Source organism: Balaenoptera borealis (assembly GCF_965194805.1).
Source record: "Balaenoptera borealis genome assembly, chromosome: 19".
NCBI classification, from domain to species: Eukaryota; Metazoa; Chordata; class Mammalia; order Artiodactyla; family Balaenopteridae; genus Balaenoptera; species Balaenoptera borealis.
Genome location: NC_138878.1, coordinates 12,714,270 through 12,732,449, shown reverse-complemented (window position 1 = coordinate 12,732,449; position 18,180 = coordinate 12,714,270). Strand labels below are relative to the sequence as shown.

Genomic DNA, 18,180 nt, shown 5'->3' with positions numbered 1-18,180 from the left:
CATGCGTTATTTGGGGACTTCCCTGGTGGTCCAGTGGTTAAAACTCTGCACTTCCCCTGCAGGGGGCACGGGTTCAATCCCTGGTCAGGGAACTAAGAACCCATACGCTATGTGGCGCAGCCAAAAAAAATAAATAAATAAAACATGCTTTATTTGACCTTCATTCTCAAAAGATATTTTTGCTGAAGAGAGAATGAAGGTTTAACAAGGGTTTGGTTTGGGTTTTTTTTTTCTCTCAATACTTTAAAGACATCATTCCTTTGGTTTCTGGCCTCTGCTGTTTATGAGAAAAATGGATGCTAATTCATACTGTTCTGTTCTATAAGTAATATGTCATTTTACCCTAGATGCATTCAATATTTTCTCTTAATCTTGGTTTTCAAACAGTTTGACTACAATCTCAAGCCTCGCTGTCATTTTCTTTGTATTTGCCCTGCTTTTCGTTGCATTCTGTAAATTTATGCCTTTCACCTCATTTAGTAAATTTTCATTGTCTCTTCATATTCTTATTATTGTTTTGCCCCTCTCTTTCTGCCTCTTCTTCTGGCACTCAAATTAGGTGTATATTAGATATCTTGATATTGTTCCATGTGTCACTGAGGCTCTGTTCACTTTTTTTTTTAAATTGGAGTATAGTTGATTTACAATGTCATGTTAGTTTCAGGTGTACAGCACAGTGATTCAGATATATATACACATATATATGTATGTATATTATTCTTTATCAGATTCTTTTCCCTTATACAAAATACTGAGTATAGTTCCCATCTGTTCACTTCTGATCAGTCTTTTTTCTCTTATCTTCACGTTGGATATTTATATTGGTCTGTCTCCAAGTTCACTAACTCTCCTGTTATGCGAATCTGCTGTTAAGCCCATCTACTGATTTGGGTGGGGGGGGTACTGTTTTTTTCAACTCTAGAATTCCCCACCACCACTTTTTTTTTTAATAAACTTATTTATTTATTTATCTATCTTTGGCTGAGTTGGGTCTTTGTTGCTGAGCGCAGGCTTTCTCTAGTTGCCATGAGCGGGGGCTACTCTTCATTGTGGTACGCGGGCTTCTCATTGCGGTGGCTTCTCTTGTTGCGGAGCACAGGCTCTAGGTGCACAGGCTTCAGTAGTTGCGGCTCGCCGGCTCTAGAGTACAGGCTCAGTAGTTGTGGTGCACGGGCTTAGCTGCTCCACAGCATGTGGGATCTTCCCGGACCAGGGCTCGAACCCGTGTCCCCTGCATTGGCAGGCAGGTTCTTAACCACTGCACCACCAGGGAAGTCCCACACCACTTCTTAAAAATAGTTTCTACTTCTCTGGTGAGATTTCCTATTTCTTAATTTATTACAACAAATTTCCCTTTATATTATTGAGCATACTTATGATGTTTGCTTTAAAATCCTTATGTTCTAGGGACTTCCCTGGCCGTCCAGTGGTTAAGACTCCACGCTTCCACTGCAGGGGGCAGAGGTTCAATCCCTGGGCAGGGAACTAAGATCCCACATGCCACACGGCCAAAAAAAAAAAAAAAAGAAAAGAAAAAAAAAAAAAGGCATAAAAAATCCTTATGTTCTAATTCAATGTCTCAATTGTGTTGAGGTCAGATTCCATTTATTGTCTTTTCTCTTGGACAAAATTCACATTTTCCTGTTTCTTTGTATGTCTAGATTTTTTTGACTATATCTCGGACATTCTGAATGATTTGTAGAGATTCTGAACTATTTTGTGGTTCTCTGAAGAATCCTGATATTTCTATTGCAACAAGCAGTTAACTCGGCTGAAGTCAAACACCAAACTGTTTTTCCTTTGATGGGCAACAGTTGAAGTATCTGTTCAGATCTTTTGGATTTACCTGGACTGCCTGAAAACAGTCTCACGCACGCCCAGTTCAGGGGTCAGGTGATGATATGGGTGAGTTTATAAACAAAATTTAGAGCTCCCCTTTGTGATTCTGTCATTTCCTTACTCACTTTCCAGCTGCTGAGGTCACCCCAAATCCTGCTCTCAAAAATCCTATTTAAGTTTTAGCTTGGCCTGCATATTGGAGTAATAAATGTGATACACATGGGAAACTCATGCAGTGCCATTCCCCTTTTCCAAACAGATACTCCTCCAGTTCCTGCCTGCTTTTGGTTGTTCTCCATTTTATTCAAGCAGTTAAACTTCCATCTTTTTGATAGATTATAATTGTTACCACAGAAGGGTTGTTCAAAAAGGTGGTACTGGGCTTCCCTGGTGGTGCAGTGGTTGGGGGTCCGCCTGCCAATGCGGGGGACACGGGTTCGTGCCCCGGTCCGGGAGGATCCCGCATGCCATGGAGCGGCCGGGCCCGTGGGCCACAACTGCTGAGCCTGCACGTCTGGAGCCTGTGCTCCGCAATGGGAGAGGCCGCGACGGTGAGAGGCCCGCGCACCGCGGTGAAGAGTGGTCTCCGCTCGCCGCAACTGGAGAGGGCTCTTGCACGAAAGCGAAGACCCAACACAGCCAAAAATAATAGATAATAAAAAGGTGGTACTCCTTTCCTTACCAGAATCAATGGTAATTCAATTGAGAGAGGTAAAAATGGTACTAGAAGAATTGGATATCCATATGGAAAAAGTGAATCTTAACCCTCCCCTCACACAAAAATTAACACAAAATAGATCAGAGATCTAAATACAAAAGCTGAAACTATAAATCCCAGAAAGAAAATCTTTGTGACCTTGAGGTAGACAAAGATTTCTCAGGACACAAAATGCATCAATCATGAAATTATAAACGGATAAACTGGACATCATCAAAATTAAAAACTTCTCCTCTAGAACAGACATCATTAAACAATGAAAATGCAAGTCTCAGACTAGAAGATATTCTGAACATGTGTAATTGACCAAGTACTTTTATACAGAATATATAAGGAACTTTTATATCTCAATAAAAAGAAGACAAGCCAGTTCTTAAATTGGCAAAAGATCTGGATAGACACATCCTGAACACTATCTGAATACCCAATGAACACATAAAAACATGGTCAATGTCATTAGACACCAGTAAAGTACAAATTAAAACCACAAAGAGATATAAATAAATATCCACTAGAACAGTTAAAATTCAAATAATTAATAGTTCCAAGTGTTGACAAGGATATGGAGAATTGCAACTCTCATACATTCCTGAAGGGAACATAAAATCATATAAATACTTTGGAAAACAGTTTGACAGTTTCTTATAAAATTGAACAATTACTGTGTGATCCAGCAATTCCACTTCCTAGGTACTTAACCCAAAGATTGCATACAAATGTTCACAGCAACTTTATTTATAATGGCTTCAAACTGGAAACAACCCAAATGTCAATCAACAAATGGACAAATTATAATATATAAATATAGATATAGAAACACCAGGGAATTCCTTGGTGGTCCAGTGGTTAGGACTCTGTGCTTCCACTGCAGGGGGCACAGGTTCCATCCCTGGGTGGGGAACTAATAGCCTGCAAGCCACGCGGTGCAGCATAAAAAAAAAAAAGAATTTCATTCCATAGAAATACCATAATACTGATACACACTAAAACAGGAGTTAATGTCAAAAACATAATACTAAGGAAAAGAAACCAGATACAAAACAGTACATACTGTATAATTTCATTTATATGACATTAGAGAAAGTCAAAACAAATCTATAAAGTCAAAAAGCACATTAGTGGTTGCCTAGGGTTGGAGGGGAAGGGATAGAAAATGACTGAAAATGGGACAAGAGAACTTACTGGGGTAAAGGGAGAGAATGGGGAAGAAGCTATGTCTGAGAAGAACTGATCAAGAATTTTACAAAACTGGTAAAATATATCAAGCCATGATTCAACCCTACAAAAGGATAAACAGTATGCATTATTAAAAAAATATATAAGCCTAGGCACACCATATTAAAAGTACTGAAAATCAAAAAGGGAAAATCTTAAACGGAGTCAAAGAGGTAAGTTCCTTTTAAAGGTGTAGAAGTAAGTCTGATAGCTAACTTCTAAGGAAAATCAGTAAAGACCAGAAGACAATGGAATTACACCCTCAAAGGGATGGGAAAACCAAACTATCGATCCATAACTGACAAAACTATCCTTCATCAATGGAGGTGAAATGAAGACTTTTTTCAGATATATGAAAAATTATGAGAATCTGTCCTCAACAAATCCATATTCAAATAAATATTGAAGGGCATTCTTCGGGCAGAAGGAAAATGATCCCACCAATGGAAGCTAGGAGAGGAAGGAATGAAAAGTCACAAAAAAAGGTAAATCTACAATAATGATAACGTCTTAGGGGATTTTAAATACATAGAAAATTAAAATATAAAATAATAGCAAAATATGAAAACATGAGAGTAAATGTAAGGCAATGATAGATTTGATAAATCAAGAATATAGAACAGAGGGGGGAAATGAAATTATTTAAAAAAATCAATCCAACAGAAAGAAAAAAAGAAAAAAAATGAGACAAATAATAAGATGGTAACTATCAAATCAATGTATTTTTAATTGTTAATATATTAGTAATTATATTAAATAAAGAAGGGCCAATTGCAGGGATCTGATTTCTAACCACTTGACTCTTCAGGACCCCAAGACCTCATCTCTTGAGGCTGTATGCCTCTAAAATTCAAGCCTCGGGACTTCCCTGGTGGCACAGTGGTTAAGAATCCGCCTGCCAATGCAGGGGACATGGGTTCACTCCCTGGTCCAGAAAGATCCCACATGCCGCGGAGCAACTAAGCCCACGCGCCCCAACTACTGAGCCTGCACTCTAGAGCCCACGAGCCACAACTACTGAAGCCCGCGCCCCTAAAGCCCGTGCTCCGCAACAAGAGAAGCCACAGCAATGAGAAGCCTGTGCACCACAACGAAGAGTAGCCCCCGCTTGCCGCAGCTAGAGAAAGCCTGTGCACAGCAACGAAGACCCAATGCAGCCAAAAATAAATTAATTAAAAAAAAAACAAACTCAAGCCTCTTGATTACTGAGACCTGTATCTCCTTACTCTCAGTATAGCAGTTTGATCAGCCTGCAGCCTTATTGCTCTTTTCTTCCAGCACTTTGTTTCTGGACCCTGGGGACTTTACTTTTATATGATATATATATATATATGTTTGTAGGAGAGGGTATTTTAGGTTATCTTTTCCTCCATTATGCAAAAACAAAAAATCTTACCTACCCAGTGTTTTTCTTTTAATTTATGTCTCACCAAGCAAGCACAGTAGTTATTTGCATTTTAAAGTATTTTATTGCTAATTGCTGTAGGGAACTAGGCAGTGCCTAGCAAAAGTAATGAAGATGAAGAATGTATTAGGACAGCTGTGACAAACTACCATACAAACTGAGAGGTTTAAAACAACAGAAATTTATCCTCTCTCAGTTCTGGAGATTAGAAGTCTGAAATCAAGGTAGCAGCAGGGCCATGCTCCCTCTGAGGACTTGAGACAAGGCTCCCACTTTCCCTCTTCTTAGTTTCTAGTGGTTGCTGAAAATCCTTTGTGTTCTTTGGTTTGCAGCTGCGTAATTCCAATCTGTTTCCACCATCACATGGCCAGAATCTTCCCTCAGTGTGTGTGCTCTCTGTGTCTCTGTATTCAAATCTTCTTCTTTCTCTTATAAAGAAACCAGACACCGGATCAGGACCCACCCTAATCCAGTATGACCTCATCTTAACTTGGATAAAATCTTCAAAAACCTTATTTCCAAATAAAATCATATTCACAAATAACAAGGGTCAAAGACTTAAACATGTTTTGGGGCAGGGGGGACACAATTCAACCCACACCAGAGACTGTCTCTAAATTTAAGAAGCTGTAGAGAGTTCTAATAATTTCTATCCATATTCTGCAGGTCTGGGTTTCTGGAAGTCCCTTGGGCCTCCTGTTTGCTTCATTTCTCTGCGAGTAGTGCTTTTTAAATGACCCTAGCACTCTGAACTTACAACTCCTATAAAGCCCTCTCTACAAAAATTTCTCTTTCCAGGTAACAGGCTTGATGGTGTAGTTAGAATAAATTCCTATCCTCCTTGAGGACAGGGATCAAATCTTTATAATTCCCTAAAACCAGAATAGGGACTGATACCAATAAACTAGAAACCATTCAAGTTACCCTCGTTTCAGCTGTGTTATCTGTTTCTCATGGGACCTCCTGATTAGGTGATTACCTTTTAACTGAGCTCCTCTCCCATGTAAGAAAGATCTCCTTATGGCTTTTCCTCACACCCCACATCCTTGTTTTCCTCCGAGACTACTTGATTGACTTCTGAGAGCAGAACCACTTTACAAAATATGCATTAGTGAAATTGCGTTCAGGTCATCATGCTTTACATTTTTGCTTGGTGTAGTATTTCCAAAGGAAACCACAACTTCTTTAAAAGAAGTTATACGATTACGACTTCATGAATGCAAATCAGTCTTCCCCCAACATCCTTTTCTCAATTGGTTGTTATCTATCCTCAGTGGTACATTCGCTATTGTGTTTTTTTTTTTTTTTGAGAGTCATCAGGGCTTATTTTATTTCATTTCCTTTTATTTTATTTTTTTGGCCACGCATGCAGGATCTTAGTTCCCCGACCAGGGATTGAACCCGCGTCCCCTGCACTGGAAGCATGGAGTCTTAACCACTGGACTGCCAGGGAAGTCCCTGTGTTCTTTTGTAAGGAGAAAAATTTTACCTTATTTATTCCTTCCAGGTTCTACCTCCATTTTGTTGTGTCCTTTGCATTTTCTTATAAAAATTATTTGAAATATTCTAAAAGTAAAAAATCAAGTAAAACTAACTCCTATATACCTATCATACAGCTTAAGAAATAACACATTGCCAAATATAGCTTAAACACACTATAAATTCTTCCTTAATGACATTCTTCCTCTCTTCCCCTCCTCCACTACAAGTACATACCACTAGTTATCTCCACAACTAATTACTATCTGGAAACTGATGTTTATGATCCCCATGTTCAATTTTATACTTTTAATAAATTATATTGTGTTCTATAACATATTTTTAAACTTTAATTTGGTATTATACCTGTTAGAGATTACTCTGCAATCTTTTTTTTTTTTGCTCAAACTATGATTGTGAGGTTCATCATATTGATCCATATTCCACTTCATTATTTTAATACCTTCTTCACTTTTTCATTCTGAAGGTATGCAACCATTTCTATACTCATTCTTCTACTGATGGACATTAAGTTAGTTTCCATGTATTTGCAATTATAAACAATGCTGTTTGAATAACCCATAAATGGATCACAACTAGTAGTTTTTTCCCTTTCTTTGAACAGCTTTATTGAGATATAATTCACATACCACAAAATTTGCCTTTTAAACTGCACAGTTCAGTAGTTTTTTAGAATATTCACAACCTATGCAGCCATCACAAGTATCTAATTCCAAATATTTTCATCATCCCCCCCCAAAACCCCATGTCTACTCCAAAAAAAACAAAAAACAAAAAACCCCATACCCACTCCCCGTTCTCCCCTGTCCCAGTGCCTGGCAACCACTAATTTACATTCTGTCTCTATGGATTGCCTATTCTGGATATTTTATATAAAGAGACTCATACAGCATGTGGCCTTTTGTGATTGGCTTCTTTCGCTAAGCATACGTCTTCAAGGTCCATCCATGTTGTAGCATGTACATTAATTTGATTGTAGTGATGATTTAATGGGTGTATCCATATGCCAAAACATATCAAACTATGATTTGATTATATGTAATTTGCTATAGTTAATTATAACACAATAAAGCTGTCCAAAAAATAGGCAAAAGATTTTAATAATGCTCCACCAAAGAAGATATACATATAGAAAATAAATACATGAAAGATGCTCTACATCATTGGTCCTCAGAGAAATGCAATTAAAATTACAATGAGGGAATTCCCTTGTGGTCCAGTGGTTAAGAATCCGCCTTCCAATGCAGGGGACGTGGGTTCGATCCCTAGTTGGGGAACTAAGATCCCCCATGCCGGGGGCAACTAAGCCTGTGTGCCGCAACTAGAGAAGCCCTTGTGCCACAACAGAGACCCAGCAGAGCCAACATTAAAAATTTTTTTTTTTTAAACTACAGTGAAACATCAATACACGCTGATAGAATGGAATGGAATAGTTAAATTTAAACTACTAACATCATCAAGAACTGATGTGAATGTACAATAACTAGAACTGTCATGTGCTGAGGAGAGGAAAACAAATGGAAGAGCCACTTTGGAAAAAAGTTTGGCAGTATTTTAGGATGTTAAACATACACTTATCATATGACCTAGTAGCTTCATTCCTAGGTAGTCACCCAGCAAAAATAAAGATCTACGACCTGTAGGCAAATGGTTACAGCAGCTTTATTGCTAATAGCCAAAGCCTGGAAACAACCCAAATGTCCATTCACTGGCTAATGGATAAACAGATTATGGTACATATGTATAATGGAGTACTACTCACACAAAAAAAGGAATAAACTACTGATACATGCAACAACGTGGATGAATCTTAAATGCATTATGCTAAGTTAAAGAAGCCAGACATAAAAGGCATACAGAATTCCATTAACATGATGTTCTCAAAATGCAAACCTATAGTGGCAGATATCAGATCAGCAATTGCTAGAGGATAGGTATGGGGTCTGAGAATTGATAAAGGAGCATGAGAGAACTTTATAAACTTACAGAAACACTCTATATCTTGATTATGGTGGTAGTTTACCACTGTTTACATTTATCAAAACTCTAAGAACTATATTCCTAAACAGAGTGAATTTTACCATATGTAAATTAAGCCTCAATAAAACCGACTTTTTAAAAAAAAAGCAGCAGCTAGGAAAAAAATAAAAGACATTACATACAGGAGAACAAAGATAAGAATGACTCCAAATATCTAACTAAAAACCTCCTCTCTCCCTGGATCAATAGACTTTGACTTGCTGGGAGCCGGAAGGGAAGGTGAGGGCTGGGTTTGGCAGTCTCTGAGCCATGCAGTTTCCAAAACAGAAAAGTCTCCAAGACCCAGATCTTCTGACCCTTTGAGCCACCGACCCCGCTGATAGTTCTGGACCCTTTGCCAAAGAAGTGCACGTGTACACAAAGTTTTGTACTCAAGTTCCTCTCTCCTCCACTTCCCTACCCTCCAGTTCATCCCTGGATCTCTGCTCCCTGGGCTGAGGGTTTAGACTCATTAAAGGCAGTCCATTCACTCACATCAATTCTGTGACCCACAGGCCGTTGTCACAGTATCTTAGCTCTGGAAGTTTCTCAGAAATCACCTTGGTTTACCCCTTCATCTTAAGGAGAAGCTTATGTTCTAGACAGGAAAAAAATTGCCTGAGGTCACATAGGGAATTAGTATTTTTTTGGCACAAAACGTGGTTCCTTTAAGATTAATTTTGCAGGTACATTCTCGCACATTTTCTTTGGGGTGCACACAAATGCCCTCATGTGCTTCTCCCACGTGTTCTGTTTCTTTGTCTGTCTTTTCCTACTCATCTCCTGCGTTTTCCTGTCCAAAACTGATTGTCATTTTGCGTCCAGTTCTCAGGCCTCTCCTTCTATGGTCACATGCCGCTACTCCCACTGTTCTCAAAAAACTTAACCTCAAGCCCCAAGTGAGGTTGAGGTCAGAGCTGACTCTAAAGAAGAGTGGAGTAGTGGGAATTGATGCTTTGGAAGATGTGGAAGAAGAGACAAGATTCCAAACATCTAGGCAAGGAACTGGATGTGACAAAGGTAAGGAAGGAAAGGGCCAAGTCGGCCATAATACAAGACATGAGTCACACCTTTAAAAAAATATATATATTAAGGGCTTCCCTGGTGGCGCAGTGGTTGAGAATCTGCCTGCCAATGCAGGGGACATGGGTTCGAGCCCTGGTCTGGGAAGATCCCACATGCCGCGGAGCAACTGGGCCCGTGAGCCACAATTACTGAGCCTGCGCGTCTGGAGCCTGTGCTCCCCAACAAGAGAGGCCGCGATAGTGAGAGGCCCGTGCACCGTGATGAAGAGTGGCCCCCGCTTGCCACAACTAGAGAAAGCCCTCGCAGAGAAATGAAGACCCAACACAGCCAAAAATAAAATAAATTAATTTTTTTAAAAAATTTTTTAAAAAATAAATAAATAAAAATTTTAAAAATATGTTAACTAAAAACATTTTCAAGTTAAAAAAACACTAACAGGTCTTCCCTGGTGGTGCAGTGGCTAAGAAACTGCCTGCTAATGCAGGGGACGAGGGTTCAAGCCCTGCTCTGGGAAGATCCCACATGCCGTGGAGCAACTAAGCCGGTGCACCACAACTACTGAGCCTGTGCTCTAGAGCCCACGAGCCACAACTACTGAGCCCACGTGCTGCATCTACTGAAGCCTGCGTGCTCTAGAGCCTGTGCTCAGCAACAAGAGAAGCCACCGCAATGAGAAGCCCGCACACCACAACGAAGAGTAGCCCCCCCTCACCACAACTAGAGAAAGCCTGCATGCAGCAATGAAGACCCAACACAGCCAAAATTAATTAAAAAAAAAAAAAAAAAAAAAAACACTAACAGAATTCATTACCAACAAGCCATACCATAAGCAATGTGAAAGGAAGTTTTTCATACTGAAGAAAACTGATAAAAACTTGAATCTACAAGAAGAAATAAAGTGCCAGAAATGGTAAGTTATAGGCAAACAGAATTTACTCTCATTTTTTAAATTTCATTAAAACCTCCTCACAAATAAAGTGCCAGGTCTGGATGGAAGCATTGGTGTTTTCTATCAAATATTTAACAAAAAAATACCAATCCTATACAAAATCTTTCCAGAAATAAAGAATACAACACATCTCAAATCATTTAAAGAAGTCAGACATTCTCCTAATTCTAAAACCAGACAATCACAAGAAAGCAAAAACCAAGACCAATCTCCCTTATGAACACTCTAAACAATCTTAATATCACATTAAAAGATATGAAAACAGGGACTTCTCTGGTGGTCCAGTGGTTAAGACGCTGCGCTTCCACTGCAGGGGGCGTAGTTTGAACTAAGATCCCACATGCCCCACGGCCAAAAATAAAATAAAATAAAAAATAAAACACATGAAAAAAATCAGGATACACTATGTTCACGGATGGAAAGACTGAATATTGTAAAGATGACAACTCTTCCCAAATTAACGTGTATATTCAAAGCAATTCCTATTGAAACCCCAAAAAGATTTCTCATGGTATTTAATAAACTGATCATAAAAATTAGTATGAAGGGGACTTCCCTGGTGGCGCAGTGGTTAAGAATCCGCCTGCCAATGCAGGGGACACAGGTTCGAGCCCTGCTCCAGGAAGATCCCACATGCCGTGGAGCAACTAAGCCCGTGCGCCACAACTACTGAGCCTGCTCTCTAGAGCTCCCGAGCCACAACTACTGAGCCCATGTGCCACAACTACTGAAGCCCACATGCCTAGAGCCCATGCTCTGCAACAAGAGAAGCGACCGCAATGAGAAACCAGTGCACCACAACAAAGAGTAGCCCCCACTCACTGCAACTAGAGAAAGCCCACGTGCAGCAACGAAGACCCAATGCAACCAAAAATAAATTAATTAAAATAAAATAAAAAATAGTATGAAGGATCCAAGGGCCAAGAATAAATAAGGCAAAGAACAACTTGGTATAGGGAGTAAGGGAAGCAGTTAACCTATTGGACATTGCCCTATTTTAGCGCTAAAGTAATTAAAACACTGTTATATGTGCAGAGCTAGACACATGCAACAGACTAGAAAAGCTCAAAAACAAACACATATATATTGAAACTATATGGGAACATGACATTATCCAATTGGTGAGGAAAGGATGTCATATTTCAGGGGTTGGCAAAGTTCTGTTAAGGGCTAGACAGTAATATATTAAGCTTTGAAGCCCATATAGTCAGTCTCTGTCACAACTACTCAACTCTGACATTGTAGCACAAAAACAGCCAGACAACAAGTAAACAAATGGATGTGCCTGTGTTCCAACAGAATTTTATTTACAAAAACAGATGGTGAGTCAGATTTGGCCCATGAGCCATGGTTTTGCAAACAGCAACGGAACAATGAAAAAGTTTTAGTAAAAGCTATTTATCACATCATACACAAACTAAGTTTCAGGCGAACTAAAGTTCTAATGTGAAAAAAATAATGCTTGACAATATAAATTATATTCAGGACACGTTATTTTTTCACAATAAAAAATATTTTAATATAAAACATCCAAAAAATTAAGCCACATAAATTATTTTAACTCCCTGTTGATCAAGAATTTTATATGTATAACTGATTCACTTTGCTGTACACCTGAAACTAAATCAACTATACTCCAATAAAAAAATTTTTTAATTGAATATCAAATTGAACTCTGAAATAAAAAAGAATTTTCCTACTTTTTATGTTAACTCAAAAAGATACAAAATCTTATCAACTGTCTTCTTGTATGCCTGTGTGCCCATACCCTCATCTGTGAATGACCTTCCTATAACTTTAGAAAGCATTTCAGTATCTTCTCTAAAATTCTTAACTCAGTGCTCATTTTGAAGCTATGCTACTAATGTATCTGAGTAGGATCCTATGGGGCCTTCCCAGCACAGATTCTCCCCTCCCCCATGTCCTCCACCTGCCTCTTGTTTGTAGAAAAGCTTTAGCCTCCTAGGCCTTCCCCAAGTCCCAAAGAACAAAATTTAATCAGAAGTGAGAAAATACAGAAACAAAGGAAAACAATCAAGCAAGATCAAATAATAGTTCAGCCATAAAACAAAGTCAAGGACCTTTAGTTCCTCCTTAAGGGCTATAGATAATGTTCTGAGCCATATCCTTCCGCTCTTTTGCAGTTACTGAAACCCACACCAGGTGGAAGAAGTTAACTGCATGCTGACCCAGACCAGCTGGAACCAGAAGATTTAACGATATCGACTCCCAATTACCTCACCAACAACCAATTAGAAGAATGTCCATGAGCTGATCATACACCTGGCAACCCTCTCTTCTCATCCGGTCTTTAAAAACCTTTCCCTGAAAGCCATCAGCGAATTTGGGCCTTTTGAGCATTACCTACCTTGACTGCTTGTTTGGTGCCTGCAATAAATGCTGCACTTTCCTTCACCACAACCCAGTGTCAGTAGATTGGCTTCACTGTGCACGGTGGAGCAAGTCCAAGTTTGGTTTGGCAACACTAATACAACTGCTTCAGCCTTCTCAATCCCCACTTCCTTGAGAACTACAAGTCTTAAACCAACTCAAATTAAATGACGGCCATTTTTTAGAAGTAAAACACTTAGCTGCTTTGGCTCTTTAACTACTTCTACTTTTTAAAAAAAATAGAAATAAACCTCTAGAACTGGACTGAGGTCCTTCGGATATCCATACTTCAAAGTGGACTTTAAAACTCCCTGAAATTGGTATAAAATTTCTTCGTGTCATATTCTATAAAAAACTCCAAGGTTTTCTTGGTTCTTCAAGGCAACTATGACACACACACCCCCCCCCCCCCAAGTTAAGAACCTCTGTTTTCCAGAGGCTGGACATCCAGAATATGAAGTTGAATTATCAAACTGGAAAGAAAGAAGATTTTCATAGTAACACAGGGGATGTAGGAAAAGATGTCCATTTACACTGTAAAACTCCTTAAATGGTTCTGACCTCAATTTGAAATTCAGTACGTGGGGGCTGGGTGGGGGGGAGTCAGATCATAATAAACACAGAAATTAACGAAAAGAAGTCTTTTCTACCAGTGGTTGTTTTTATGTTTTGGATCAAGCCTCAAAGTTTGTACGCCAACAAACCTATTGGCTTTGTTCTGTTTTAAGGTCTAGACAGTATTCATAACGCCAATACGAAATGTATGTCTCAACAGGGTCCGACCAAGAACAAAATAATCCTTTTTTCGATATGAATCCATCCTCATTCAGAGTCAACAACTGGGACAAGAGCTTACCTTTCTGTAGCACTTTATACCGCGCTTCAAGTTGCTCAGGAGTCTTTTCCACACTGTCAAGGGCAGGGAGAAAGTTTCTGACAGTGCTGGTGATGGAGAGCCGGATATAATTACGAAAGAGGTCGGGGGGAGTCAAGTACGCTTGGGGAAGGTGTAAGCACGACAGGGTCGGAGAGTTGCTACTGGGGAGGGAAGGAACTGAGAGACACCGTTCGGGAAAGAAGACGAAAAGGGAGCGTCAGGAGGAGCCTCCCTCCAGGGACAACAGAAGAGGGGCGGGCGCTTTGTCTCTGAGACGCGAGGAAAACGACGTGAGAGAAGAACCTAGAGGCTGCGAGGAAGCGAACAGAGGGGCTGCCTCAGGGAGGGAAGCAGCCCAGCTGAAGCCCCCCATCTCGAGGCGGCTTGTTTGACTCAGCGTCCCTGCACCTCGGCCGCCCTTATCGTCCTTCTCCCCTCAGGGTCACTCACCACCAAGTTTGTTGGCTCCAGCAAGACGTCCAGCTCCATTCCTCACCCCACGAACTCCCGGCGCCGCAAATTCAAATACGAGTTCCAGAGCCCCGCAGCCCGGAACCTCTCCCAGAGTGAAGGACGGATGGACCAATCGAATCCCGGCTGGCTACAAATATACAAGGCGGTGGGCGGGGCGAAGGGATGGGGTGGGACCAAACAGCGTTACCACGACGACGGCTTCGGGTGGGCGGGCTGTGGTGACTTAAAGGCCAGAGGGCGAGACTCGGCGGGAAAAGCGGTTTTGTTAGGTGGTCCAGGTGGTTTGGGGCTGAGGCCGACTCCTCAAGAGTAACCGCGGGCCTGTGCTACGGTCACGCCACCTGCCTCCGTTTCCTTTGGCCTTCTCTCTCACCAAACGATTTTCCTGTCCAGTTATAAAGTGCAAGCTGTTTCCCCAAGGTAAGCGTGTAGTACCACCACCCCTTGTTGGGTAAGGGGTAACGGAAACTTGAGTCCACTTTGTCACCCGGGGAGCGGGTACTAAAAACAGAAAAAGGTGAAAATTTGGATTTCTAAACATTTAGTAATTTCTTACCGTGTGAATTTTTACTGTATCGTGCACATTTAGTAGTCTTTAAATATTGGGTGCAACTTGAGTTACAATTAAATTTACCATTCTAGTTCTTTCTGACCCCCAAATTCCATCTGACCGGTTAACGAACAAAGACCTGAATTTTTTAATTTTCTGTAACAGTCTCAAAGATTCTCTACCTTAAGTTCTTAATCTCCCCGAAATCTAAAGGCGGATGGTAAAATGGGCAGGTGCTTTGAGTCCAAACCGTTAGAAGAATCAAACTAATTCAGCTGAGGCTCCTCCTTTCTTAGATCATCACTTGAATCTAAAATAATTGAAACCAGATGCCGAACATGGTTCAATGTGTATCTCATTCAATGCTGATGTCACAGAAGTCTCATTTACGAAAGAAAGTAAACATTGTTGAAATGATGGGGGAGAAATAAGGCTTTCTACAGACAAGTAGTTCTTAGGAAAAAAAAACCTTACAGCTTTGAAACACATCTTGTAACAAACCACAAAGTTATTGTTAAATTCTTGTCTCCAAAATCTAAAAGAAAACTTCAGCAGAACTTACCAGCTTATCAAGAAGAATTTCTTCCTCTAGACTTAAGGCAGAGAAGCATTTATGAAAGCTTAGATCTATACCTACCAACCCTTTTCTTAAAATTCCATCTTCAAAACCCCCTGCTAATGAACCAGCCAGCTGCATCCTCATCTGGAGAGTCAACTGGGGAAAGAGTCCCTTCCAAACTCTCTGTTTGTTGACAAAATTCATTTCCTTGAAGCCATTTGAAGTCCCATTTTCTTGGCAACTGACAAAAGGGGACCATTTTTAGCAACTGGAGACCATTCTCAGGTCCTTACCAAATGACCTGTCATAAACAGTTCACTGTTGTTACTGTTGACTTCTCAAGGTCAGCAGGAGAATCTCCCTCCCACTTAAAATCTCTTCTAATGGCTTTTAAGTCCACACATGATTAGGTCAGACCCACTCAGAATAATCTCCCTGTTTAGTAACTCACAGTCAGATGATTAGGTACCTCAATTACATCTGCAAAATCTCTGCTATATAACATAATACTTGTTAGAATGACAGTCCATCATATTTACAAGACTCAATCACAATTGAAGGGAGGGGTTTGCACAGGGCATATACCCAAAAGGGAGGGACTCTTAGGGGTCATCTCAGAATTCTACCCACCTATAGCTCCTCACTTGTGTCCCATAGATTCTGATCTGTGGATTGAAAATAACACTCCATTTTCAAAACTGTTATAAGCTTTAAGTGAGGCTTTTCACTCAGAAAAAAGTACCACCAGTGTTATGTTCACATTGTTAAAAAAAAAAAAAGAAACAACAAGCCCAAACTGAGTCACTTGTGCTAAACCCACGTCAGCAAATCAAGACTTCATAGCTAACCTAATTGTAGTTTCAGCTTCTCCCAGGAATGTGACTTTTAACTAATTAATCTGGAATTACCTGATCAGCTCTGGTGAGGTAATCTGCATGATAAACAACCCCCTTCTCCCAAGGATGGTGACATACCTGAACCCATCTAGTTCCTTCCCAGCCCCCTCCCCTTTCTGCCTATAAAAGTCTTTGAAGCTCTTTGAAGCTCCTGTCTGCTAGATGGGATGCTGCCAGAGTCATAAATTGTTGAATAAAGCCAATTAGATCCTCAAATTTACTCAGCTGAATTTTGTTTTTTAACAATATGAATCCTCATTGGGTTCCACTGTGATATAGCCTTGTCCTAAGTCCCTGTCCAATGCGGAAGCTTATGATAAGGAACTCTGATGCATCTCCCTGTTACTGTATCTTTAGCCACACTGAATCAATAAAGTGCTTTTAAAATTTTTATCACGTAGCTTCAATTTCTGTTCCAGGATTTAGTGTGACACTTCAAAGCACTTGGAGGGGCTGCTTTCTAGTGGATCCATCTGGAGACCTGCAAGCAACACATTTGGGGCTTCTGCTGTCTGTAACCCAGCCCTCCAAGGTATCAGAGCATGATAACACATCCTGAGTCCCAAATGGTGGGGTGACAACCACTGTTGGTACCTGAGATTTTAGGTGGTAGTATAAGCAGGTAGAGTAGGGGGTCCCTGAAGAAAGAGTAACAGGCAAGGCTTTCTTGACATAATAGAAGCAGCCTAAGCTGTTTTGTGACCTAAATCTGGCCACAATGCCTGCCCTGGAACAGGTCTCAGTAATCATTGATATTAAGGGAAGTAAGGGAATGCAAGAACAAAGGAAAAGCAGTCAAGAAAAACAGTTCAACTATAAAACAGAGTCCTAGTTCCTCCTCAAGGGATGTACATAACAATCTGATACGGTTTTTGAGTACTGCAAGAACTAAGGCCCCCACCTAGGAGGAGGATGGAATGATGACGTTGACCCTCGTGACTTCAATCAACTAAAGCTTGGACTCTGTAGACTGTGGCCCGAATTCTATGCTGAATTCTCCACTGCTCAAGCCCCTTCATGAATACCCATGTACCTTTAGCTTAAAACTTCCCCAAATTTGCTGTTGGGGGAGACACTGCTTTGGCAGAGATCACTGGTGTTCTACTTACTTGTTGCAAGAAATAATAAATGCTTCCTTCTCCCTAACTTTGGCTTGGTTGTGACTTTTGGCTCAATACCCATCAAGAGGTGAACCCACTTTTGGGGTCACAATAGACAGATTATTCTGTTTTTAATTGCAATTTATTTATGTGTTTTAGAAATATATATATATTACTATTCAAACCCATGATTATAGGGCATAAGCAAGGCTAAAGTAGGAATTTTAAATTTTTTTAAGTTCGTTGATTAGAGAAAATATTTTTTAAATAATAGTACAAGTGGCTAGGGTATGGCAAAAATCAAGATGGTGTTACTCTAATTTGGGAATCATTGGCATATGAGAAACTGGCTGGTGACTAAGCAGTGGATTCAGTAGATATAGAATAAATTATGCTAACCGAGTCAGGCTCCAAGAGCCCCTTCGTTCTCAGGAACGTGTACAGAAGCCCACCATGTTCCAAGCCTACCACGTGCAGGCAGTGGAGTGCATGGTATTCAAGCCTACTAAGCAGGCCTCAAACCAAACCCATACCGTGGGGGCCTACAAGCAGGAGTGTGATGGGAGAAGGTGGAGCCTTGTGGGGGCGTGGCTAATCCACCTGCGGATGCGTGCGGGGGCGTGGCTGGAGAGGGGCGGGTTCTAGCGGCGGAAGGCGGAAGT

General features: G+C 40.5%; 1 long non-coding RNA gene across 1 annotated transcript; it reads right to left on the bottom strand.

The window, feature by feature from the left end:
* Positions 1 to 976: 976 nt before the first annotated feature.
* On the bottom strand, positions 977 to 18,122 carry LOC309617568. The gene is made up of 2 exons (XR_014238050.1): positions 13,919 to 18,122; positions 977 to 5,603 (listed from the first exon to the last, which is right to left on the bottom strand). It is a non-coding gene; the product is annotated as an uncharacterized lncRNA (long non-coding RNA).
* Positions 18,123 to 18,180: the final 58 nt, after the last annotated feature.